Below are 25,908 nucleotides of genomic sequence, written 5' to 3'. Positions count from 1 at the left end.
CTTTGCTGTAGGAGAGTCAGCCCTTTCTCCAGGATGGAGGGCAAGTGCGGTACCGGGGAGGGGCCTTGGTGCTGCAGCCTGTCCCAACCTGTGCTGTTAAAGCAGCAACAGCAGTAGCACCTGCCACTCAAGCAAGGCAAGATCAAGCAGGTAAGACTCCTTTCCAGCTCTCTTCATGCCCCTTTCCCCCCATGCTCTCCTTTTATGCTCCAGGCACTGGAAAAGCTTGCAGTGCCTCTGCACAGGGACATGTACTGATTAACACAGAGCAGGGGTGCTCAACCTGTGTCTTGTGGCCCCATGTCATCTAGACTGCGGGACTCTGCACGGGTCCAGAAATGTTGCTGCCAAATCATTTGATCCATGGAGAGCCCAGGGCACTGTGCTCTGGATCTGGTGCAGCACCAGTGCCTTCCCTTCTTCCCTCCTAGGTCCCAATCCTGACATGCGGGGGACAGGAGGGGGCAGCACCAGGCCCCAGCACTCAATCCCAGTGCACAGGGGAAGGCTACAGACCTCCTGGAACCCATTCTAGCATGCAGGGGGCAGGAGCAGGTGGCTTCGGGCTCCTGGGACCCAGTCCTGGCACACAGGGTATGGAAGGGGCAGCCCAGGGCCCAATCCAGCCTGCAGACAAGCCTTGCATCACACATCTGGCTCGTGGGGCCAAAAGGTTGAGCACCACTGATATAGAGAGTGCATTTAAGTTTTCGTTTGCCTATGTGGCAGGGTTTGACGCTGATACGGCTACCCCTGATTGATGGGTGCAGCTTGTTACTGTTTATTTCAGGCAGTAGACAAGGCTTGAGCCAGCTTTACCCCTTGGTTAGAGTCTTTCCCACAGTGATAAGAGAGAGAGAAATACTTAACAAAGTAGAAAACGTTGGCTGTGAAATCTGGAAATTTGGCAGGCATCCTAGGGGGAAGATGTGGTGCCTGAGACGGTTTCCCTGTCCACTTCACATGGGTTTAAATTGACAAGATTTCAAGTTAAGCCACTGATAAGTCTCCTCTGTGTTGAAAATGTCTGTGGCGTGTTAATTCTTTTAAGTCCTGCATTTTAATAAGCATTTTTGTGTTGTGTGTAAAATGTCAGGTATAATCAGCTTGATATTTACTTGTAAATGCTTATGCTCATGCAAACCTCCACCCCCTCCCCAAATGTAGCAATATTCTGCTGAGGTGAGAGAACTAGATGGCAAAACTTACTTGTCAGTGGCTAAGCTGACCGAACTGCAAAAAAAAAAAAAGTGTCGGGAAAACAATACACCTGACTTGCAAAATCTGTATCCTGTTTGCAGCGGAGTGCGCTGTTACTAATGCACTCAAGAGCTTCTAAAGCAGGGGTGGTCAAAATGCAGCCCGGGGGCCAGGTGCAGCCTGCCAGGCCATTCTATCCGGCCCGCAGGGCCCCTAAAAAATTTAGAAAATAAATATTTATCTGCCCCTGTTTGCCTGTCATGCAGCCCTCGGTGGCTTCCCAAAATTCAGTAAGCGGCCCTCCACCTGAAATAATTACCCGCCCCTGTTCTAAAGAAATGAATCTTTGATTTTTATATATACTTAAGGAAGGATTTCAGTCCCACGAGGCAGTTAGGTGTGCCCAACTTTCAATGGGAAATGCTTACATAAATTACTTATTTGCCTTTTAAAAACCTCCCATCTTTCCCCTGTAAGAGAGCTGTGGCAGTGCTTGTCTGTTTGACTAGTGTGCATGACAAAACGGCCTTTTGCTCTATAATTTCTGGCTGTAACATATCCTTTTTTCTGCCTTTACGGTGACACTGAAAAGAGCCCAGCAGCTCTTCCTCCTTTGCTGCTGGAGACGTCTTGGCATAAGTTTCAAATGTCCATGTTCTTGCAGGAGTCTGGCTCTGGATTCTTCTACCTCCATTTCCCTAAGTGGGAATTTGGGACACCTGAGCAATGAAGTTTCAGGCCCAAAGGTGATGTGGGTATACAGTCTGGAAGGTTATTTGTTTGTTTTTTTAGTATTAAAATCCATTCTGCAGATGATTTAAATATAGGGTGTACTGTCAGCCTGCAGCTTCCTTTCACTTCTCCTTTCCTTTTTTTCATCCTAGTACACTGGGCACTTATGAGTCAGTGTCACCTTAGGGCACTGCTGTCGGGGCCCGTGCGTGCTGAGTAAGCCTCTTCTGAAACGTATGTGGCTCTTCATGCTCAGGTTGCAAAAGCAAACATTAAAAATAAATAGATTTTAAACATCATCTGTTTGGAATGCAGGATCATTCTATACAGGAGCTGAGGCATTTTTAAAAATGCTTATTCCAACTCTCAGGAGGCACGGTCAAGTCCATTTAAAGGCTGCCTATTCAGACCTAGAGCCGTAGCACTTTGAAAGAGACAGCACTTGAAAAGAGACAAGTATCTTCACAGCTATGGTTCTTGCAACCCCATACAAGTACCAGTGAGCATCAGAGGAAGAATTCAGGGAAAGAACTGGATTGTGAGTGGCCTGATTAGTTAAAATGAACCTTTCCAACTCTCTCTTTCTTTGTAATACAAAGAGTGGCAATGGCTGGAGCATTAAGCCTTCCCAAGGCATTAGACTGGAGAAGCAGACTTGAAAACTGAAGGAGGGTCCACAAGAGGTATCCATTAGACTTGAGACACTGTCTGAGTGAAGGAAATGCAGTACATTTTCAAAAATTTATTTTAGGAAAGCAGTCAACAAAATATATGCTCTTCAGTGGCTTAACTTTTATGTTACTGGGCTATTTTTCACACTATATAATCCTGGAAAGTTCTGATCCACTCACTTAAGAGAGAGTGTGTGGGAATTGGGGCATCACAATTTGTATGGAATTGTGTCTGTCTGTTTCCCCCAGAATTTTCTTTTGAAGGAGTGGGCATCCATTCCCCAAATATGAGCTGAGGGATGTACAAGAGTATGGAGATGGGGAAGTAGGTGAGTCTCTGCTACTTCAGTGCTGTGACTTTCTTCTGTATAGTTTGGGGGATCCACAGGTAGGGCTGCTGCAGCCTCTGATGAAAATCTTAAGGTGTCCTAAGGTGCCCACTAACTACCACAAAAATTTGAAGAGCTGTTAGCATTCAGGAGTTACCACTCTTCTGGGAACTGTTAAGGTGTCCAGTGTTCCTGAGCAGTGTAGGTTCTCCACTTAATTCTTTCTGCCCCCTGGGATTCAGAATGCCAGAGGGCCACTTCCATAATATGGGGGGCAGGGGTGTTAAAGTCCCTTTGAATTCTGCTGCCAGCAATAGTAGAGTGAATATAATGTTTTTGCTGCAGAGCCCAGCATTACAAACACATCCAGTTTTGTTTGTCAACACAACAGTGTCTGCTGTGATTTGGCCAAAAAAGATTTGACTGTAGTCAAGTGGAGTTTTGCTGGGTCTGGGTTAGGTACAATCTTAGAAATCATATTTATGGCATGTTAGATGGGCAATGGGGGTACTGGTTCTGCCACAATCAGGCCACTCATAGTTTCTGAAATGAGAGGTTTGAGGGTCCACTTACCTACCAGGATGTACCAGGCCCCCCAAATTTCTCTCTCAGGCCCTGGCCATGCCTTGAAGCTCAAGTGTTCTTTCATCACATTAGAATCCATTTACTTTAAGACCTTATTTACATAGTTATAACAAATCAAATAATACAGTTAGAATGGTAGCTGTAGAAAGCTAGGAAATCTTTGGTTCAGAAGACGTCATAGTTGTCTGTGGGCTACAGGCCATAGTCACTCAGTACCTCGAAATAGTGGTGTGAATAGAAAACTCAAAAAAGGAGTGTTTTGAAAGTCAAGTCTTCATTGTTTAGGCTAAGGAAGAATCTTTTGCAATTAACAGTATAGGACTTAAGACACAGTTGCATCGTTCTGAGTCTGAAAAATCATCAGGGAAATCCTGAGGTAGGTATAAGCAGTGGTGGATTAAGATTTATTGGGGCCCTGGGCTCCAGCTGGAGGAGGGGCCCCTTCCCCTCCTGGTACTGCCAATGGTGTGTTGGGCCTCTGTGCCCCACAGGGGAGGCTGGGTGGACCCAGCTGAGCTGGAGGTGGGGTGGCACATGCCTGCCTCTCCTCCCTGTGCCCTACCCTCCCACAATCCTCCCTGCCATGGCTGGAGCAGAGCTGAGCGGAGCGAGGGTGGATGCGGGCTGCAGGCTTGGTGCTCTCTGCCCTGCTGCCTTTGCCCTGGGGGCCACGTGTCTCCTGCCCACTCAGCAGTGGGCTGCACAACTCGCCGCCCCCACCATGGCTGGCACAGGGCCCTGGGGGCAAAGGCAGCAAAGCGGAGAGCCCCAAGCCCACAATGAACAGTCCACATCTGCCCTGTGCACAAATATGGGGGGAGGGGCATATGCCCCCCATGCCTCCCTTGGGGGTGTGCACAGTGACAGGGAGCTGTCCCCTCCCCATGCCCCCTGGACGAGCCACCCATGGCTGCATTCCAGTCCCCACCCCAGCCCTGGGTCCCACACAGCACCCTGGCTGGGCAGTGCCTCCAGCCCTAGCCCCACTGCCTCCTCACTGTGGGGGCCTTGATCTGCCCCTTCCATGCCACCTCCCTCCCATACACTTACCTGAAGGGAGCTGCTCTCCATACTGCCCAGCTGTGTTCCAGGCCATGTGCGTGTGGCACCCCCTGCGTCTCGCTCCACCAGCCCCCTGTGGGCTGGAACGCTGCCCACCTGCAAGGGGAAACCTGCCATTTCCCACGGGAACCCGGGCACCAGGGGGTCTCTGATTGGCAGGGGCTCTTGGTGTTAATCCGCCAATGGGTATAAGGCCTCAGGCAACCTTCAGTTTGTCTCCTGAAACTGACTAGATTTCAAATTGACCGTGTCTCTGTATCACATCACGATAAAAATAACAAAGCGTTCTTTTTGCGTGTTAATGAAACTCCCTTCTTGAAAAGGTTTAACCGTATAATGAGGAAGAGTAGTTTGGGGGAAATAAGCTTGAGCTTTTGAGTGCTGTAAGACAAGAATATAGAGTAAAGGTGCTTCTTTTTCAAGGCTTGGAGTCCTGTGAAGTTGTTTCCTTTAGTGGGGAAAGAATGATGCCAGGAAGGGCAGTCTCCCATCATACATTCTGCATTTTAAATGAGACCGATTCTGTTTGGGGATAGAGGAAGTGGTACACCTGGAATAAACTAACTTCAGACTTTCAGAAAAATCCAAGTGTGCAGTATGAAATCGATCTTTCTCAAGGCTCTGTTTTTACTGAGAGGTCAGTAGCAAATAGTGAATATGCTGACTGCTTATATAACTTGTGGCTTTCCATTTGGTCTTCCTGTAGGATCGTAAACCTCAGTAGCCAAAATTATAATAGAATGCAGCAGAGGAAGGGTATAGTATATATTGAAATAGAAATTATGTGATCCAAGCTCTGCATGCAGTGTGATCTGACATCACGGAAACTCAAGGAAGCCTATTAAGAAGTCTGATTAGCTATCAGATAGAGTTAAAATCTGTCAGGTATAGTGCCCAGTGATGTCTAACTGGTAGCTTCTCTAGTAATAGTGCCATCTCCTTTTATAGAGAGGTGCTTGCTCTGGCAGGTCAGTGAAGCGTGTTATTCATTGCAGCCACATACAAAGTTGAGCATTCAAGTGATACTCTGTAATAAATTTAAAAATGTTTTCTGTCTTGAATCCAGCACTGACTCATTCTGCTGTCATCCTTCCATTCAGCAGGCTCCCTGTGTGATTTTTTTTTTTTCCTAAATGTATTATGTAAGCAGTAATATACAGGGAGTGGGGGTTGTATTTTATGTAAAGACAACACTGCAGGGTGCACTGTAGGATGCAAAGTGCATAGCTGTGTGCAATAAGCCATCCAGTCGCGCTTATTTCAGCAATTACAAGCCCTGGAATATCTTGTTATAGGTATACATAAATCTACGGTATTTTGGAAAGTAAACACGAATACCATTTTGACAGTGATTTTAATTCATATAGTTGTTCGTCCCATGGCTGTGCTGCTTTTTCCTGTTCACTTTGAACAGAAAATCTTGCTAGTTTTTCCCACCCTAAATTTAATTCTATTCATCCTTTTTGCCATCATACAGCTGAAGTCCAGCAGACCACTGCATGAACAGGAACTCTTATGACTATGTTTAGCCCTGGCTGAAGTCACTGCTCTTCAGTAGAACAGCTGGAACATGTTGCAGGATGAGGGCCCCACATTCTTCTTTAAATATATTGCTGCAGTCCCCGTGTATGGCTCTGCTGAGTTTTTCCTGTCTTTTTAGATGTCTCCTGTCTGTAGTTTTACTTCCCATTTGTTTTTATTCACTTTGTGCTTTTTTCACTTGACAGAGATGAATTTTGATTGCAGTTGCCCCAGTTGTTTCTTAAATGCTTTCTACTTCCTACTGTTGATTTCCAGTAAGTTAAAGGTGTCTTTAACTTATTTTGTATTCCTTGTAAGTTCGCTTTTTCTGAAATATTAGATAGGTTTGGTGCTGCTGGAGAGAGACTAAAACCAGGGTTTCTGGATGTTAGGAGCTTTTTAACCTTCTCTTAACTCATGTGTTTTTAGAGTACATAGCAGGGAGAGGAAGTAGGCAGACATCCAACCACAAGCTGGATCTTTATGGATGCTTGGTGAATCCATCTAATGGTAGATCAATTTATCTGTCTAGCATGGCAATGCAGGGAGCCTCACAGGAATTTCCTGAACTGTGTATGCCCTGTGTAGCCTTCCCAAATGCACTTCTTGCAACCTCAGCAGTGCCGTTGCACCATCATGCCCAAGAACTGAGGCAGCTGGGAGTAGCCAGGGTTTGCTCTTAACTTCAGATTCAGCAGTGATGAACATGGACTGACCACCTTGATAAAACATTATTATATCCATCTAAAATCAATTTTCCCCTTTTCAAGTTATGGCACTTCTGTTTATCTCTGAGTTAAATGTTTTTTGGCTCCTATCACATTCTTTCATTCTGTTCCCCTTCAGATGTTAGTAATAATTTTCTAAGAAAAATAATGTACTTGTTGTATTCAGCCACGAAATTTGGAGACTCGCATGACAAGATTCCCTTCCTGCGTCTTATGAACTGTGAAATGCATTTGAAAATACCCTTTTGCAATGGAAATTGTAGGGTTTTTTTTTTTTAACTTGTTCTTGGCTGTTGTAGCAAACAACAGGTTGCTTTACCTCCTCAATACGTATTGGTCTATCAGGGCAACACAGGAGCCCCATATAAATCAGCCTCCATCCTGTGTTAATTCCAGAAGAACGCCTGTGATTAATATTTATACAAAATGCTTTGATGTTTCTACAGTGAAATTGTCTCACTATCAAAAGAAATGGTGGCTTTCCCCTGCTGAATCAGTGTGAAAAAGATTGCAAAAGCTTTTAGCAACACTGCAGCTGAGACAGGCATCAGCAGGAAAACCAGGCTCGTCTTTAATTCGGTGTTTCATTTTGTGAAATTGCTTACTCTGAGAGAAATAAAACATTTACATGTATATTAACCAGTGTTTGTCAGCCATTGGAATAAAGCCAGTTCTCTCCGGGCCAAACAGACACTCTGAGTGAATGAGTAATAATCTCCTGTTGTCACTCCTAATTTATGGATGGGAGGCAGAGCAGCATTTGCCATTTTAAGTTTTCCTTGTTGCTCCAAAACTAGAAATGATGTATGTTATCAGTAGGCTCAGAAACATAAAACGTGGCTTGTATGCCTCTTTCCTACCCCCTAGGTGATTTATTTGGCATAGCAATTGTGACGCATCAGCAGGGATCCTGGTTTTCTCTGATTTCAAAAAATCTCCAATTCTTGCTTTTAAAAGTGACCCCAAATCCACATTTTTCTGTGATTAAAATGAAATGCCGTGGTATATATGTATCTATATATTAGTGGTGATTCATTTCAATCGTGGAAAAATATGGATTTGGGGTTGCTGGGTTTTTTTAACCGAAAATTGGGGATTTTTTAAATAGGAGAAAACCAGGATCCCTGCACATCAGTAACGTTCCCAAAGGGAGCAATGGAGAAGGGGAATGTACCTGAGCTGCAGGAGATCTGGGATGAGAAGTGTGAAGTTTCCGCTAGAGGCTAGGAGGGGATGTGGAGGAAGAAGGGTCTGCAAGGGAAGAAAAATGGGTTTGTGCCTTCTTTGATTATAATGTCCAAAGAAATCCTGGTGATTTGTGTCCTTTTGCTTCCCAAATAAACATTTGCTAATTTTCAAGGTGATGGACCAGCAAATGACAGCAAGTTAAAAAGTGGAGAGTGCCCTTACAGTGGAGCTGCTGCCTCACAGGAACTGTCTGCCTGTTCCTTGCTGTAAGGGAAAGCTATACCTGTTGCACTGAGGGGTGTATTACTGCAGTTTGGCTCAGCTCACTTATCATGGGATAAATGATGGACTGCAGATGGACAGTAACCCCATGCCCTACCTTTTAACTCACTATAAACCATTTATCTGTATCGGAAGAGAGAAGTATTTGGAATATCAAGGTCCTTATTTTTGGCAGGCCATTGAGAGAAAAGTGGGAGTTCTTTCATTTCTCAGTCTGAAGCAGTGATCATAAATCTCTCCAAGATTTCCTCCCCGCCCCCAGTCTGTTTTGGTGTTTAAATTGCGTAATTCCTGAGGAAAATCAAACAAAACACCATCCTGCAAACTTTCTTCTATGTGCTTAACTTGTGCCTATCGCACCAAATCAAACAGAAAAGTAAATGTTGGCCAAATTGGGGCCTTTTCAACACTGACTAGAATGCTTTCTCCATCCTTATTTGTGAAGTCATCATTCTGGTAGTTTTCCTGTCCTTAGTATTTTTATTCTCTTCCAGCCTTTCTGTAAAACTTAAGTTTTGCAGTACTGGTTAGATAGCCGATGTTCTGGGTTCACTGGCCACCATGCTGACCAGTGTTGTTTCCCCGTGTTCCCTTGGCTTGTCTGTACTTATCAGTTGTCACCTGTCTTATGCAGATGGGAAGCTCTGTGTACTGGGAACCATCTTTCTGTTTTATTTATGACAGTATGATGAGGTCCTAGTCTCTGACTGGGTATCGTGGTAAGAAAGTCATAGGTATGCAGTGAGGTCCCCATTGCCATTTGTTTTTGGATCAGGCTCAAAATTTTTGTAACTGAGGATACAGAAGAGGGTGGGTTGGGCATGTAGTGAGGTGTCCAGAAGAGCCATTTACTAGTTGATTCTCTTGAGTTTTGCCTAAGGTGAAGAATGTTTAAATAGCTGCTACTGACCAACTTTTGATGTGGTACACCTTGCACAGCAGTTTTTTTGGCATGCTTCTTGAAACCACTGTAGCTTACAGAGATTTTTTTGCACCATCGGAATGAATCTATAAAAGCTGGAAAGATGTTTGCTTAGATCACAAAGCAGGTGTTTGCGGTATTATAAATAGAAAGCTATAGGAGTTGAGGCACTTATTACATTTGACTTTATAGTGGTTTGAAAAATAGCAGTGGAATGGAAACAAGAAAAATTACTATGGTCTCTGGCAAAGAAGTGACTTAAATGACTATGCTCCCAGAGAAAGCAAAACATCAACCATGGTTGAAAGGCTTTACGAATAAGTAATAGTCAATTATTGGAGTGAGGATGAGATCTTGAGCCCCTCCTGCTCCTAGGGTGGAGGATCAGGGTGGGGTGTTGATTAACTCTGAAGAGCTTGATTTGCTGGATCACATTTGCATATTATTGAAATGTGAATGTCTTTCTTTATTAGCACTTTTCAAGGAGTCTCCTACTGTTGTCCCTTCTAGAGTTGCAGGGGTCAGGTGTGTTCTTGACCTGCTGGGATGCCATGTGACAGCACCAGTCCTGTCAGAGCCACACCAGTGGGGTACTCTTTGAAAAATGTTAGCATAGATGCAGCTTGCAAGGAGGTGCACCCCCTGAACAGTGACTGGAGGAGTACTTTTAAAAATCTAGCTGTACAATTGAATTGGGCAAGGAGTTGAACATACTGTGAAAAAAGCTAAAAGTGCTGATGGGATAGAGTACGGATGGGGATTCAGGACCCCTGGGTTGTATTTCCAGCCCTGTTGTGGATTTCCTGTGTGAACCATTCAGAAGAGTGTTTTAAACAGCATGTACACTCCAAACACTCTGCGTGCGTGCGTGCGTGCATGCGCACGCACACTGTCTAAGGATTGCTGTGCTTGTATACAGCCCTGAGCACTTTTCCTTACTAACTCAGGTACACACACAAATGTGTGTACACACTTGAAAGAGTTTGCATCTGAATTTTCCTCCTCTGCAAAATGGGGGTGAAAATTGGATATATCAGGCTTGAGTGACCAGCTGGTGGTTTTTAAGTACTTTGTGACCATGGTGTCTGCCTTGGAGAGTTACTAATACAGAGGGCTGTTGGATGTATTGCCCTGGCAGGGGCCTGGACTGTGTGGTGTTTCTTCTTAGTTTGGTTACATGGGGGGATGTAACAGCTTGCTCTTGTATTCTGAGTGGCTGGGTCATAAGATGAATCTGTTAGCTTCCTGAAAACTGCAGGGAAACTTCTCCAGGAGGCTCTCAGAACCACCTGCGCTTCACATCCTCGTTTGTAATGGGCCAGTACATTAATCACATGGCACTGTAGCATCTGTGACTGCCACTGGGGTTTGTTCTGCTGGAAAATCCTGACTTAAGTCCTCCTCACTAAATCAGCATGTGTTGCAGAAGCCAGTGTTGCAGAACTGATTTGGCAAAATCAGGCTGCATATTGCTTGCTGCTGCTATTCCTGAGCCTGGTCTGCCCAGGTTAGAGGACCCTAAAGCAGCAGTTGGGTTTGGGGGGGGTGGGGGGAAGGGGCTTCTCTTTGGGTCAGCTTCTCCTTTTGTTTCTGTAATTTTATTCGGGCGTAATTTAAATGCAGAAAGTTTTAGTTAGTTTATATTAATGTGACACTTATGATGTGTAAATTGAGGTAAACTAACAGGAATTTGATCAGCCTAAACCAGCTCTGTGTAATGATGGTTCTTCTTGTTAAATAATTGCAAATGGGCTCTATCAATCAGGACAGAAGACCTCCGTGCTTTTACTACATGGGATTATTTAGAAGAGCGCGGTTTTAAGCTAGGAAAGTAGAACGTGGTTTTAAGCTAGGAAGGACATGGAATGGAGATGGTAATAATCAGCCTGGTCAGTGGAAGAAAAGCAAATGAGTAAAAGGCCCTCATGAAAACACCAACATACTTTTTGGTGTAGTGAAAACACCATTGCCATATGGGGAGGCTGCCGTCAATTGCGCATAACTGTGTCCCGTGAATTCTCATTGGGGTGGGGTGGAGCACCGTCTGATCTGGCATTGGTTTGGGGCAGTTTTCTCCCAAACCTTTTGAAATGTGAGTTTCTGGGTTGTACATGCAAGTATGGGGCACAGGAGTGAGGTGGGGCAGAGGAAGGATATTTATCTCTCTCATTTGTAGATTCGTTTCTGACTCTGGCAGAGTGAATGCTCTTGAAAGCAGGGCACAGGAGAAAACCAATGAGGCCGTCATGCTGCTCACGTTTATAATGTCCATCCTGCTTGCAGCAGCAGGGATTGGGCTCGAGTGACTCTGGAAGTCCCTGTTCCCTGGGGGACTGGGAAGAAGTTTGTCAGCCCAACTCACCCATATCAGTAATTGTATTGTAAGGGCGGTTGCTCTGTATTTAATTATAATTTGTACTCTGCTTGTATAATGTGCTAATCAGTCTCTCTTGGCATTTGTACAAGAAAGAACAGGCAGGCACTATGCCAGCGAGCCTTGGCTTCAGCCACCTATTGAAAAGCCATAGTTGAAAAAACAAGGCCTGGTTTTTAACCAGGTTGTGAGATCAGGAACTGGACCTGGGACCAGGACCCTTTATTGGCAGTGTCTGAGCACTACACCCACTTCGCTTTATACCTGTGAGTGCCTCCGAGACACTTTGTAAAATAAAAAGAATTCAAGCTTTTGGGCAATAGCCATCTCTCTCCCCTCTGCCATATTGAAGTCCCAAGAAGACGTAAGGAGCTTAATCCTTCAGTTTCCCCTTTTCCAAGATGCTTTGTAATTTCAAGCCACAAGAGGTTTTACCTACTTTTTTGGCTGTAATAGAGCAAACAGATTTCCCCAGATAATTTTGATCCGGCATATATACCAAGCTGGTGTAGGTCAGAAAAGGTATAGATAGTGTGCTGTTGGAACTTGCTCTGATACTTTTGGGATTACACCTCAGGTGTGGGATTCCCCTCTCCTTCTTCCCTACCAACCCAAACCCCTAATTCATTTTTTTTTTTTTTAATGAATAATCCAACCTGCTGTGGACATAGATTTTTATCTGCCAAGTTTTAGCCTGGATGGGATTTTTGGTGCAAAAGTTTTAATGACATTAGAGGGGATTATAATGAACAGCATTGATAGTCCTTCAGTTGTAGTGTTTGCATTAGAGAACTGTAAAATCAGGCTTCAGAGTTCCTGGCATTTTGCCTTGCCTGAGCCTTAAGAATTTGTTGCAGATGTATATTTATAATTTGGCTGTTTCATGGAGCGAACTAGCTGGCAACGTAGGCACTGGAATGAGAGAGGGAGCAGTTAGAGAGCACAGACTAGGTAATAGGAAATGGAGCATTTCCTATTGAGGACTGCACTTGTTCAGTCTTAGTTAGGGCTGTTCAGTTTGTGAGATGCGTAGGTAGCGGAAGTCCAGTTCCTAGTGGACAAGTGACCCTAACACAGCTGTATCAGAAAGCACTAATGTTATTTTTGCACTCTGTTCCCTTTCCCCTTCGTTCTCACAAAGGTTGGATGCCTGTGACCGCTCTTTGAATTCAGTGCAGTTTCTGGCGTGGAGGGTTGCTATCAAAGACCATTTGTATTTGTGTTTTATTTTTGTTGCTGCTGTTTGGAAACTAGCTGAAGACAAGAAAATGTACAAGCTAGGTAGTATCTTGTTTCCAGAGGAATCTTGTCAGGAATAGCAGAAGAAAATTGCACTTTGAGAGAACACCTGAGCAAACTTGTATTATCAAGTCATTTGCCGGGTGTTGCAGCATATTGCATTTAGGTTTGAGAAGAACAGTTGTTTTATAAATGCGAAGCGGCAAATTCTGCTTTCTTTCCTCTTTCCCTCTGCTTCCCTCCCCATCAACCCTCCCCTAAAATTGAATATATTCTGTGACAAATCCACGTGTTTATTTTTAACTTACAGGACTACTCATATATTGAAAATGCCTTTATAGTGCAACCTGATTTAAAAAAAAAAAGATTTCTTGGTGCTGATCTTTATCTACAGAAAACCCTTTGTTTGTTCCACCATTAACAACTCGGCATGAAATGCTTGTCCATCATTCTTTTCCTCATGGAATTATGCTCAGTTGTTGGGGTGGAATTATACAACATCACTGTCTTACATACCAAAAACGGTCCTTTGTTTAAGCATTACACCTTTTGAAATGCCAAATTTCTATGGGGCTTTTTTGGGTGAGATTTTCCCTCTTAATAAAGATTCTGGTATATGCAGACTTCAGAGCTGCTACAGTCATATTGAAATAGCTCTTTTCTACTTTGACAACTTCGTTTCCTTTGACATTCTGGCAGAATGCAATGATGGCTTTCATTTTCCAAATGCAATGAATGGTGTAGAGGCTCTCAAAGCTGCACTTACAGTAAATGGGATGCTCTAGTAATGGTGGGTCAATTTTGATTTAGATCTGTAATTTGGCAAAAAATACCTTGCTTAAAGGATAGTGTTATACTGGGATTTCATGCACTGCCTTCATAAGCCTCATATTTTTATGCATGCAACTAAAAGCTTTTACTCTTGAAAACAGGGTTGTTAGGAGTAAATCATGTTAAATGGGCACAGGTAAACTTTTGTAATACAAAAAAAATGTCTTTGCTATGATGCAAGAGCAGATGTTTTCACTAAGTTGAACATTTGCCTTCAGCATAGGTTTTAATTTTAGTGCCTTGTGAAATCATGTGACTATTCCATAACAGCCTGCATTTGCAGGGAACAGATAAGAAAGGCTAAAGCGGTGACTGAACTTAGATTAGCAATGGGAATCAAGGACAACAAGAAGTCCTTCTTTAGGTACATAGGGAAGAGGAGGAAAACAAATGGGAGTGTGAGGGCATTGCGCAACAATTCAGGAGAGCTGGTTACTGGCACCCAGCAGAAAGCTGAACTCCTGAATGACTACTTTGCTTTGGTCTTTCACCAGACCAAGGAGAAAACCACAGCAGGTAGAGTAGAGGATGAGCACGGTAGGAATAATCACTTTCCTACTATTGCTGTAGAATTGGTATATGACCAATTAAAAAATTAGACATGTACAAGTCTGCGGGACTGGATGATTGTCATCCGAGAGTGTTGAAGGGGGTGGCCGAAGTCATTGTGAAACCCCTAGTGAAACTTTTCCACAACTCGTGGTGCTCTGGAGAAGTCTCCGAGGACTGGAAGAGAGCCAATGTTGTGCCCATCCACAAGAAGGGCAGGAGGGAGGACCCGGGTAGCTATAGGCCAGTCGGCCTAACTTCCGTCCTAGAAAAGTTCATCAAGGAGTCTATCTGTGATAAGCTTGCCGAAGGCAAAATTCTGAATAACAGCCAGCATGGCTTCATCGCAGGCAGGTCTTGCCTTTCCAACCTCATCTCCTTCTATGACCAGGTAACGCCACCTGGACACAAGAGAGCAGGTTGACGGTGTATAACTTGACTTCCAAAAGTCCTTTGATCTAGTATCCCATGATGTCCTTATGAGAAAATTGGAGGATTGTGGGCTTAACTCTGGACAGTCAGGTGGGTGAAAAACGGACTGCAGGATAGGACCCAGAGAGTCGTAGTGAATGGATCTGTCATCCTGGTGAGAAGTGGGCAGCGGTGTCCTGCAGGGGTCAGTGCTTGGTTCAGTACTTTTCAACATCTTTATTAATGATTTGCATGTGGGGGTGAAGAGCTCACTGGTCAAGTTTGCAGACGACACCAAGTTATGGGGAAGCGTTGTCACGCTTGAAGATAGGTCCACCTGTAACTGTAGTCTAGACAGGCAAGCAAGTTGTGCGGATTGGAATCTGATTAAGTTCAACATCGAGAAAAGTAAAGTGCTCCACCTTGAGATGAGCAACCCTCAGCACACCTACAGGCTAGGCAGCACCAAACTGACTTGCACCACAAAAGAAAGGGACCTGGGCGTAATCGACCACAGTCTGAATATGAACCGGCAGTGTGATGCTGTAGCTAGTAGGGCAAATAATACTCTGGCATGCATCAGTCGATGCATATCCAGCAAAACTAAGGAGGTGATTCTTCTGCTCTACTCAGCTCTGGTGAGAAAGCAGCTGCAGTAATGCATCCAGTATTGGGCACTGCACTTTAACAAGGACGTGGACAAGCTTGAGAGAGTCCAAAGAGGAGCCACTCATGATCAGAGTCTCACACAGCAAGCCATACAAGGAAAAGCTGAGGGATCTGGGGCTCTTTAGCCCGAAGAAAAGAAGGCTGAGAGGGGACCTGGTAGTGGCTTACTGCTATGCTAGGGGAGTACACCAAGGGCTTGGTGAGCAACTTGAGCACTAGGGCACCCAATGAGAAAACCAGGAGTAATAGCCACAAACTCCTGGAAGATCGATTCAGGCTCAACATTAGAAAAAACTTCTTCACAGCCAGAGCGGCCAGACTGTGGATTAAGCTCTCTCCAGAGGTGATGTAATCACCTCCCCTGGAAATCTTTAAGAGGCGACTAGAAAGTCACCTTGCTGGGGTCACCTGACCCCCAGTTATCTTTCCTGCTTGGTGCAGGGGGTTGGACCTGATGATCTTCCAAGGTCCCTTCCAGCCTTGCAATCTATGAATATTATGATATCATAGGAGCATGGGAAGCTAGGAATCCCAGCCAGTCATTTCTGTGCCTTCAGTAGTACATAAGCTCAGCTGCCTCTGTAACTGGAATGAGCCATATGGCAGTCACGCTGAATACTGATTTGAAAACTCAGGGTTAGCTGTGTTTTGTTGCTGTCTGTCATGTTGGGTTAGACTGCATAGCTCAGGGACAGGCAAAATATGGCTCACGGGCTGGATCCTGCCTGCTGGGCCATTCTGTCTGGCTTAAAAAATTTAGAAAATTACTGTTTATCTGCCCCTAGCTGCATGTCAAAGATGACAAGGTACCAGCAGCACCCAGGACCCAGGGGGAGCTGGTGGCAGGACCCAGAGGCAGCAGCAGCAAGGCCCACAAGCCCTAGCCCAACCCCAGCCCCTCCTACCCCTAGCCAGAAGCTTCTGCCTAGCAGAGGCTTCTGGCCTGGTGACCTTGGGGCTGTTCCACACATCCCTCTGCCTGAGAGCAGAGAATCAGATAAGAAGAGTGCAGGTGGGGTGGGGGGTGGGAAGGATCACTGGTGCAGCAAGAGCCAGCCTGGCCCAGCCAGAACCATGTGTTTCCCAGCTGACTCCTGCTGTGCCGTGCAGTTCCAGCCTTGCAGCCAGGAACCACATGCTGCTGGAGTGGCAGGCGGGTGTGTGGGGGAACAGTGGGTGGGCAGGGAAGGAAGAGAAGTGGCAGGGGAAAGGCAGTGGTGGCAAGCATGCGGGATCCTGGGGGTCAGGGCAGCAGGGAACTGTGGGGGCTGGGCTGGCTTCTGCTGCACTCCTTAGCCCTGGCATTGCAACCTGGGAACTGCAAGCTTCTGAGAGGTGCCTGGCTGGGCCGGCTGGCTCTGCCGTGCTGCAGAACTCAGCGGGAGCCAGCCTGTGCTGGAGCTGGCTGCCTTCCCTGCCCCATGCTGCGTAGGTCCATGGACTCTGGTGGGAGTGGAGGGAGTCCTGCTTCCATGCGGAGTCCAGTGCAGGGCCCCCCCTGGTATGAGTGAAGGAGCTGCAGGCACATGGCATGGAGCCCCTGTGATAGAGGTGGCCAGACAGACTGTGCTTCTTGGCCCCCGCGTGCAGCGGTGGCTGGAGCCGTGTCCTGCCGGGCACCTGCGCCTGCACTGGGCACCAGCGCCCTGAGTCCTGTGCTTGCTGCTGCTTCTGGCAGCAGGGACTGTGCACCATGTGGGGAGGTGTGTGAGATCCCCTCACCACCGTCCTCCGTCACACCCCATAAACCTCACACACCCACATCGTGCCCCCACAACCCCCACTGACATATACACACACCCCAGCATACCCTATGCCTCCCACACAGCCACACTCCACCATATCCCCACCCCCACACACAATATAAAAGAGGGAGACTTTATTTTTGAGTTGTATGCAGTCCCTTCTATAGACAGTACACAAACACAGATCATGACAAATATTTTTTGTAATACAATTACAATATATTTTAGTAGGTGTTTGACTTCTAGCATATGACTTGTTTTTTTTTCTGGTTCTAAGATGGCAACCCCCCTCCCGAAAGAAGTATTTCTGAAGGGCAAGGGGAGGGACTTTCAGTGGCAAATCTCAGGGGTTAGGGGGTGGGACTTCTGGTCCCAATTTGGCGACCAGGGGGCGGGCAACAGTTAAGGGGTGGGGCTACCCATGTGGCCCTTACCGAGTTTTGGTGAGCTGTCAAGTGACCCTCCAGCTGAAATAATTGTCGGCCCCTGGCATAGCTTTTACTGGGGAGGACGTGCTGACACATGTGAGGGACCTCAGATTGGAGTAAAGGTTGCACAGTCCAGCTTGTGGTATTACCCTATGTAAATAATTACTGTCATGGGCTCATTTTAGATCTACTTGCCTGTGTTTGAGTAGCAAAAGGTTCACTTATGTAATTGGAGCCAGCAGTTGAATCATCACTGAGATGCCTTGATCTTGCTGAGAGGTGGGCTGGCCCCCAGGGAAGGGGGGAGTGGGTTAATGGCTTTTCCCTTATTAATCTCCTCTGCGGATCAGCTCTTAAGGATTATGCTGCCCTTGTCAAACTGGCAAATGTGTGTATCCAGCCTTCTAGTCACCCACACAAGCCATTACAGAACACTTTGCTGCCTGAGGTACTTGCTTAATAATAAGGATTTTTAACTGTATAATTTTATATTTAATTTAATTTTCAAGTTTAATTTAATGACTGTGTTTGAGCATGGCTGGGATCCTGCTTTGGCCAGTCATTCGCCAGGAATTGAAACTTACAATCAGGCTGTCACAAAAAGTTTTAGCTTAGTTAAAAAGGGCATTACATAGGCAGTTGGATGCCTGAAGCTGCAGGAGAGTGCCTAGGAGCCGGCATCTGAGGGTTAGGCACCTAACTAGCTTAAATCCCACCAGGAGCCTCAGTAGTAGTAGTGATGAACCTGAGCTTACAGCTGGCACTTGTCATGAGCAGATTTCAAAGCACTTCACAAAACTTGGTCAGTGCCATTCAGTTTATTTTCACGGAGGTGGACATTGAAGCACCTGGCCAAGGGCACCCTCTCGGGCAGGGTATGGGACGGAGGTCTCTGGAATCCCAAGGGCATGTTGGCTGCTATTATACATTTGACCCCCATATCTCTGTTGGCTAAAATACACAGTTGGCTTTTAAAATCCTGGTCTGGCTCCATCCCTCCTTATCTGGCCAGCTCAGGTTTATACATTCGTCCCTTTGCTGCCCTTGGCCCAGCAGCAGGCATTCCTCTGAGCTGGAGGAAAGAAAGATGCAGAGACCCAAGGGCCAGTGTTTTACCCTGAGGTGGAATTAGCTGTTATCAAAGGCATTAACCAACAGCTCACTAAGTGGATTAAAAAGAAATAACCTTCATTAGGCAAACCCCTGACAGGAAGAGAAAGAACAGGGGCCAGAGAAGGTGTAGAAAATAAACTTTTTTTGTACAGTCTTAAAATCTTCAAGTAAACCCTGCATGTCTACAAAGCATGCACCAGAAATAGGAAACAGAATGGAAGAAGGGGAAAATGTTTACTGTGATTAATGTTCACTGAAACCTTTTACCAGCTCTTTGGCCCCCCAGCTACAATGCAGGAGGGTGCCATGGCAGTCACATGTTTCCTGGTGCTCACCGTGGAACTAAGCTTGATCTATAAGCTTATTATACTGATGTCTGTTTGAGCCACAGCAGAGTTTAACCTGTCATGCAAGCAGGTTGTGTTAAATATATGCCCCCATCGAGTCTTATGTGCACCATGGCTTATGTCTTGCTTTGGGGTATTGCAAGTTAAAGTCAGTTTTTCAGTTTTCCTAATAGAAAATTTTGATCCTGTTCTTCAAGTTAGGCAGTATCTCCATTCCCGTGGTGAGGTATCAATCACTGAGGTGGCTATTATTACTAAATAATCTGCGAAGGATTGTCTGTGCAAGTGCCCAGTGGCCCTTCTCCCCTGCTGTCAACAGTCTTCACTGCAGCAAAACCTGCCCTACCGCTGTTTTTCTGTGTTGTTCACTAACATGCAGATGCCCTGGGGCTAACCTAAAATGATAAAAATGACTGAGAGGCCGGGTTAATCCAAATTGGCTTGCAAACTATTTTTATTGTAGATGTAGAGAGAAATTATGCATCTTAAAAGTCCACATATTCATTTGCCATAAGATGGGCATTAATAAGTTCTTCAGTCATCTAGACGTGTGATTATAGTAAGTGCAGATAAACGGAGGCTTTTGTACACATATTGCTTGTAGAGAGAGATGCAGAGATTGTGGTATTTTGCTGGCATTAGTTGGCTGAAGTCAGCTTTGCCTTTGCTGTCTCTCAGCAACTGGATATGGTTTTTTTAACTATGCAGTGATAAGTGCTATCTGGCAGCGTGTGTAGTACAGAAGAATGCTTCAGCACTGCACAAGCAGATACTGGTAGTCTGTATATGTGTACTGTGGCTTTGTAAAAAGGATTTTCGTGCAGGGAGCCAAGCCTGATACTGCCGGCTCTCTTAGTCTCTGTCCCATACCTGCCGGGTGGGGTGGCAGCCAAGTCTTTGCTGGCTCCAGGTACTGTTGCTTCTATCTCATGTGCAGGGATCCTAGTTTTCTCTGATTTAAAAAAAAATCCCCAATTTTTGGATTTAAAAAAGTAACCCAAAACCCACATTTTTCCATTTTTCTGCTCCAAAGTGGTTGGTTGAGTTAGTTTGCTGTTTTTACTTCCAGGCTCAACAGAGGTTTAGGTGAGGATGAGCAGTTGCCAGCTATCAAAGCCAGCCTTAGGGATACTCACGGCTGCAGCCTCCAGCCATCTCCGGTTTGGGGATCTACAAATGTAGAGGAGAGGCTCAGCTTTCATCTGGAAAGGAAAGGGAAGTCTGGAGTTCTTGACTCTGTAAGAAAGCTGATTGTGAGAGCTGATAATGACTGACTATTAGACCAGTTTCTGATTGTCATGGTCTGTCTTTTCTCCCTCACCTCCTTATAGTCATCCTGGGCAGGCAGTCCTTAACATCTGTGTAAATAGTGGCCAGAGATACTGCCCCTTCCCCCCACCCCCCCACTCCCTCCCTCCCCGTTTTGGGAAGGACCCTAGGTGGGCCAATGACAGCATTGGAGGTTGATGTCAGCTCTTTCTTCCTTCACCTGAATTCAAGCTTTTCTGGCCAAAAGAAGAGATAGCTAAGTAACATGAGACAGTTCTGCCATGGGCTAAGCGTGGCACTGAAGACAAGGGTCTCTTGTGCTCTAATCCCATCTGTGCCCTTGGTCAGAGTCACTTAATCTTTTTAGTTTCCTCATCTGTAAATTGGAGATAGATAGTTACTTACAGTGAGGTCAGGAGGAGGGAATGTGCGAATGACTAGTCACAAATTGCAAAACCAGGAGGACTGGTGTGACTACCTAATCTCCATCACATAGCTCTGGCATAGAATTTCCCCCAAGACTATTGCAAAGAGGGGGGTCATTCTTTCCTCTTCTACAAATGAAGGTTGTCCAGCTTGAGCTATTGCCTAGTCACAGTGTGCAAAGTCCTATGCAAGTGTATGTTACATTGGCATTTGGAGGCAGCCTGTCTTGGACAGCACTTCCTTGCAGAATTTATTTAATAGTCAGTTCTGCACAGATCCGCAGAGCAGGCTGGAGCAGGGGCTGACAAGTGCCTGAAGAGGTTGCCCTGCTTTGGTTTGCTTGTTTTTTAAATGATGTAGGTGACATCCTCCAGTTGCCTTGCTATCTTTCTTGAAATCCTCAGGTTCAACTTTTTCTTAAGCTCAGCATTGCCAACAGAGAGGCCGAATGACCCAAATTTTTTTGGAAGCATGTTTGTATGTTGATGCCAGGCTCCCAAGCTTGGAATCAGCAACATGTGATTTGAGCAGTCCTGACATTTATGGAAAGGCTTTCTGTTCCAATCCTTCAGCTGTCAGCAAGTGCATGTAATTAACTTAGTATAATTTAGTTTCAGGATGAAGTATTCATTTTAGAGAGGTTATAAACAACTGATGTTTTCACTCTCTGAGTGGCTAATGATGGTTTATGCTGTACAGAATGAGGCATACATTTATTGTTTGAGAGAGAAATTGGTTTCATTGCAACTCCTGTTTCTTACTGTGGAATACAGAGAGTCCCATGGGCTTTTCCTATCATTTATTTCCCTGATCTCTTAAGTAATACAGCTGTGAAAGCTGCTGACTAATGTTAGCAGTCGAGACAATATTTTCATATTGCTTGATCTCTGCAGGCTGTAACACCGGGTCACCTAGTTATTCTGCAGGACAGCCATTTGAGTGAAATAATAAAGCTAATTACCAGACAAAAGTGATTCTTTTTTTTCTTGCAGAACTTGTTTACTATGCACAGTTCTGTACAGAGCCACAGTGCAGGCTCCGGAGCAGGGTGCTGGCAGGTACCTGGAGAAGACCTGCCCCATCTTTCTTTTAATGATTTGGGTTTGACATCCTCCAATTGCCTTGCTAATGTTCTGTGAAATTCTTAGGCCAGACTTTTTTTTTTCTGCCTGAGATTTGAAGGAAGGGAAATTGAGGCAGTGATAAGAAAGCTGGAATGTGAAAGCCTTTCATTCCTACCACTAATGGTGGGGTATGTGGAGTTGGGAGGGAAGGTCCTTCATATGAGCAGCAGAGAGGTTATGTTGTGGGGAGGAGAGTTAAAATCAGGAGCAGGATCTAGAATGAATGGGAGTCCTAGAAAGTGAGTGACCTGAGGGTCACAGTAATGTAGAATTGCCGCCATCCAGATGTTCATCCCTGTTCTTTGTGGAGCCATTGCACATCAGGACCTCAAGGCTCCAGAATGCTGAGACTAGATTTCCTTCAAGACTTGTGCTGGAGTGTCTCATTTAGTGAGTCATCCGAATCAGGGGCTCTGACTCCTGATAAAGCAAAAGAGTGAAAGAATTAAGCTTGTCTCAGTCCAGATTGAGTTGGCAAGTGTGGCATTTGGAAGAAGCATATTTTATTTGTAAAGTGAAAATTCATGACATGGAATCAAGGCATCACACTCCTTCCCACCCACATGCTACCCATTTTCTTTCTGTTTCTGGGTGAGATGAGATTGAGGATAGAAATATTTGCCTGTTGTGTAATGTTTAGTTTTCCTGGTTCTACCTGGTTGCTTTGCTGTTCTAAACACTTCCATAAGCAATGGATAAGTAGAATGGGATGCCATGTCGACTTTAATCAGTGAGACTGTAGGTCTGGATGAGGAACCCAGCAGTCAGTTTATTGTTGTGTGGGGAGCCAGGATGATTTTTTGTAGACAGGCTTCTCACGTCGATGAATTAAGATGACTTTCAATCAGAACAATTTTAGCTTGGTTATCAGAATAACAACTGGAGCTGGATGGGAGAAATTGTGGAGGAAGAAAAAGCATCTACTTGCAGTAAGTGAGATAATCTTTTTGTAATTTGCTGCATCCTTCAGTCAGTGGGGAGACCATTTATGCAGATTTCTGTTCCATCCTCAGGAATTTACTGTACCTTAATGTGTACCAAGAGCAGCAGATGGATAGAACTTAGCGCTACTTTTTTTCTTTTCCTTTTTTTTCCCCCAAGGCTACAATGAAGCAGTCTCGCAACCTGCCATTGGTAACATCTGGAGAGACGAGCAGAAAGGTTAGGCATGTTAAACTGGAAGAGGGTTGCCCTTCTGCTGTGCTGGGTTCCTGCTGCTTACCTAGAGCAGCTTCTGCAGGAAGGCTGTTAAAACAATCAGACTCAAGCTCCAGATGGAGATGCTGGGGACTGAACCTCACACCTCCACATGCAAAATGTGCGCTACGCCCCTCGCCTTTCATGTACCTTATGTTAAAAGAGATGATAAAAGAGAGTTTCACTTATTTTACTTTCTTTGTATTCAGATCTAATAGTAAAAGATGTTGGATTCTGAATATGATGGTTCAGTAGAGAGATGGATGTACTGTGATGCATGCTTTGCTCTGGCTTGCTATCCAGCGAGAACCTTGCAGCAAGCACAGTTCAGTATCTTTTTGTACCCTTGTTGAAGGCCAGCCAGAGGGGGGCTTAACTGACACGTTCCATGGAGTTAGCAAATCTTTGGGCAGATTCCAAGATGGCAGGATGCTGATTCACTTACTGTCTTGGGTTAGCATGCCATAATCATATGAAAATATGTACTAATTGGGGACTGATATGTAAATTGGGTATATCTGTCATACATCTGTACACACCCAAAGCAGCTTTGCACTCTTAGGGACGCAAGTGCAGAGCAACTTGTTATCACAGACTTGCATTTTGTGCAGTGTTTTTGTTAACTTCACCTTACAGGTACCGTAGCTTAAAAACTGGTCTAGTAGAAGCTTCGCAGCAGCTCTCAATGACCTCTTGTGTAGAAGTCTGCTTTGCTTCAAGGATTATCACATGAGATGATTTCTTCCTGCTGAAAATGCCCAATTTAATAACATAACAGACATGCTATTGTTTCATTGCAAGTTTTAGTATTTTTCTCACTGCCAGAGGAATAGACTCATACTTTAATCAGATCTTTCCCATTCTTTTTTTTTCTATGAAGGGACCCTGCATTCCAATAAATGTCTTGTGGTGAAGATAAAGATTTGTCTTAGAATATGAAAAAGTGTGTGCTTACTCTCTGGGCCATCTGCCTTACAAATCGTGGGAAGCTATAGACCTCTGGTTGGGAATGCCTGCTGTTACAAAAAGAGGCAGCTGGTGCTATATATTGACACAACACTATTTCTTACTCTTTTCATTAAACTAACTCTTACTTTTTCATTAAGTCTTTAGCTCTGTTATCTTGTTTCCTTTGATGCCTGGAGTATATGGAACCCTGCCTTGTATCTGGCAGAACGCAGCACAGGTTCAACGATCTTGGACAAGTGTATGCATCGTGATGAACTGCCGTGCTTTTTCACATGGAGAGCATTGTTAATGAAGTGAAAGTGTGTTCTGAGACAGGGCTTCATTGAACATAGTTGAATAAATCTTGCTGTGCTTTAAATGAGCTGTATCAAAGTGTATGTGTAGAGTATGTGCGTATCATCGTGTCTGAAAGGTTTGGTTGGTTTTCTCCTCTTACAGGTCTTTGCAGGAGCAGACATCTGAAGCAGGAGGGCCTTTCCACGCCTCTCCAGAGACCTTCCCTGGCTTGTCTCTGGCAACTCATTTTTTGGTGAACAGAAGACTGCAGAAGAAGAATGAGGCAACTAAAAGGAAAACCCAAAAAGGAAACCTCGAAAGATAAAAAGGAGAGAAAGCAGGCAATGCAAGAAGCCCGACAGCAAATCACCACTGTCGTGCTTCCCACACTGGCTGTTGTGGTGCTTCTAATTGTGGTGTTTGTTTATGTGGCAACTCGCCCAAATACAACTGAATGATGCAGCTTTTAAAACTCTCTAACTTTGGGTATTGATACTCATCCTTCATAAAAAGCCAAAAAACCTTCTTCCAATCTCCTACTTTTTTAATATTTTACAAAGGAACCTGCTGTCATCTTAAGTCTTTTTCTTGATTAGAGTCCTACAGTTTCTCTTTAGGAATGTAACATAAAGCGTATTAGTGAATGTGCCAGTACGTTTTATGGTCTAATTCATGTGCCTTTCAGACTTTTAAAATGGTGTTTTTCTTAAATCTGTTTGAAGTTCTATATTGTAAAAGAAAATGCTGTTGTGCTTTAAATTTGTATAAATCAGCTTTCATCTGTTATCACTGTTATCTGTAATGTTGTTCCCCCAAGTTCTTGTATGTCTATTTCACAACTTCCAAAGAAGTACTTTTCTTCTTTGTGCTTAATGTCATTTGAAATACTCTGAATCAAAAAAAGATATTTATTTTTGGAATAAAGGAGATAAATCTTACTTAAAATCTCCATCTTATTTTACCAAAAAAGTGGCTCTATTGTGAAACAAACCCTACATTTTTTATTAAATGCTACACAGAGCATTTACAGAGATTTCTTCTTCCCATGAGGCTTGAACATTCGGAGTGAATAATTTAAGATCTACCAGAAGGGTCTTGCAGAAGTCAGAGAGATTCTGCTGGTTTGTCATGATAAATAGCTAATAGGAAATGATAGAAACACAAATAGTTGTTTATGTGAATATTAAATATTTAAACATTTGTAAGCAGTAGCAATGAAGAGGCTGGTCTAGACAGAGCCCTTGAATTTCTGAAGAAAATATGGAATAATGTCAATAAGGCTTCCGAGTACTTTATTCAAATGAACTTTCCTTATAAAGATTCCCAATTTTTAAGAAACTATTGACACGAAAGCCATTGCCATGTCTATTTAAGAACCCAACATCAAACTGAACTGTAACAGTTGCACTCTAGGAAATTATATATAAATAACTGCCCCCCCCAAGATGTCAGTGTAATCTTGTAATAATTCTGTGTACCTTTTCACCGAAAACTCTCAAAGCACTTGGCAGCCAATAAATCTGAATACTTTGGGGGAGGTATTTTTTAGGGGTGCACTGATAGAGCTTTTTGGGCCGATACTGATAGCTGATTTTTAACGAGTCGTATTGGCTGATACCGATTGGATTGCTGATATGCAGCCAGGCAGCTTGGAGCACAGCATCTGGTTGATATGACTGTTGTGGGGGAAGAGGCAGGGGGAGGTAAGGGTGTGGGTGGGG

At 44.5% G+C, this 25,908-nt stretch overlaps 2 long non-coding RNA genes across 3 annotated transcripts in view; both read left to right on the top strand.

Annotated features, from left to right (window-relative positions):
• LOC109302777 overlaps positions 1-25,908 on the top strand; it is an 89,294-nt gene that overhangs the window by 7,193 nt on the left and 56,193 nt on the right. The window lies entirely within an intron of this gene.
• On the top strand, positions 1,064-24,456 carry LOC109302776. The gene is made up of 4 exons (XR_002098928.1): positions 1,064-1,075; positions 10,745-10,749; positions 17,487-17,493; positions 24,350-24,456. It is a non-coding gene; the product is annotated as an uncharacterized LOC109302776 (long non-coding RNA).

The sequence above is a fragment of the Gavialis gangeticus genome, unplaced genomic scaffold, assembly GCF_001723915.1.
Source record: "Gavialis gangeticus isolate Ggan-Ray unplaced genomic scaffold, GavGan_comp1, whole genome shotgun sequence".
Classification (NCBI taxonomy): domain Eukaryota; kingdom Metazoa; phylum Chordata; order Crocodylia; family Gavialidae; genus Gavialis; species Gavialis gangeticus.
The sequence above is the reverse complement of the archived record's forward strand: the minus strand, read 5'-3'. Positions and strand labels throughout refer to the sequence as shown.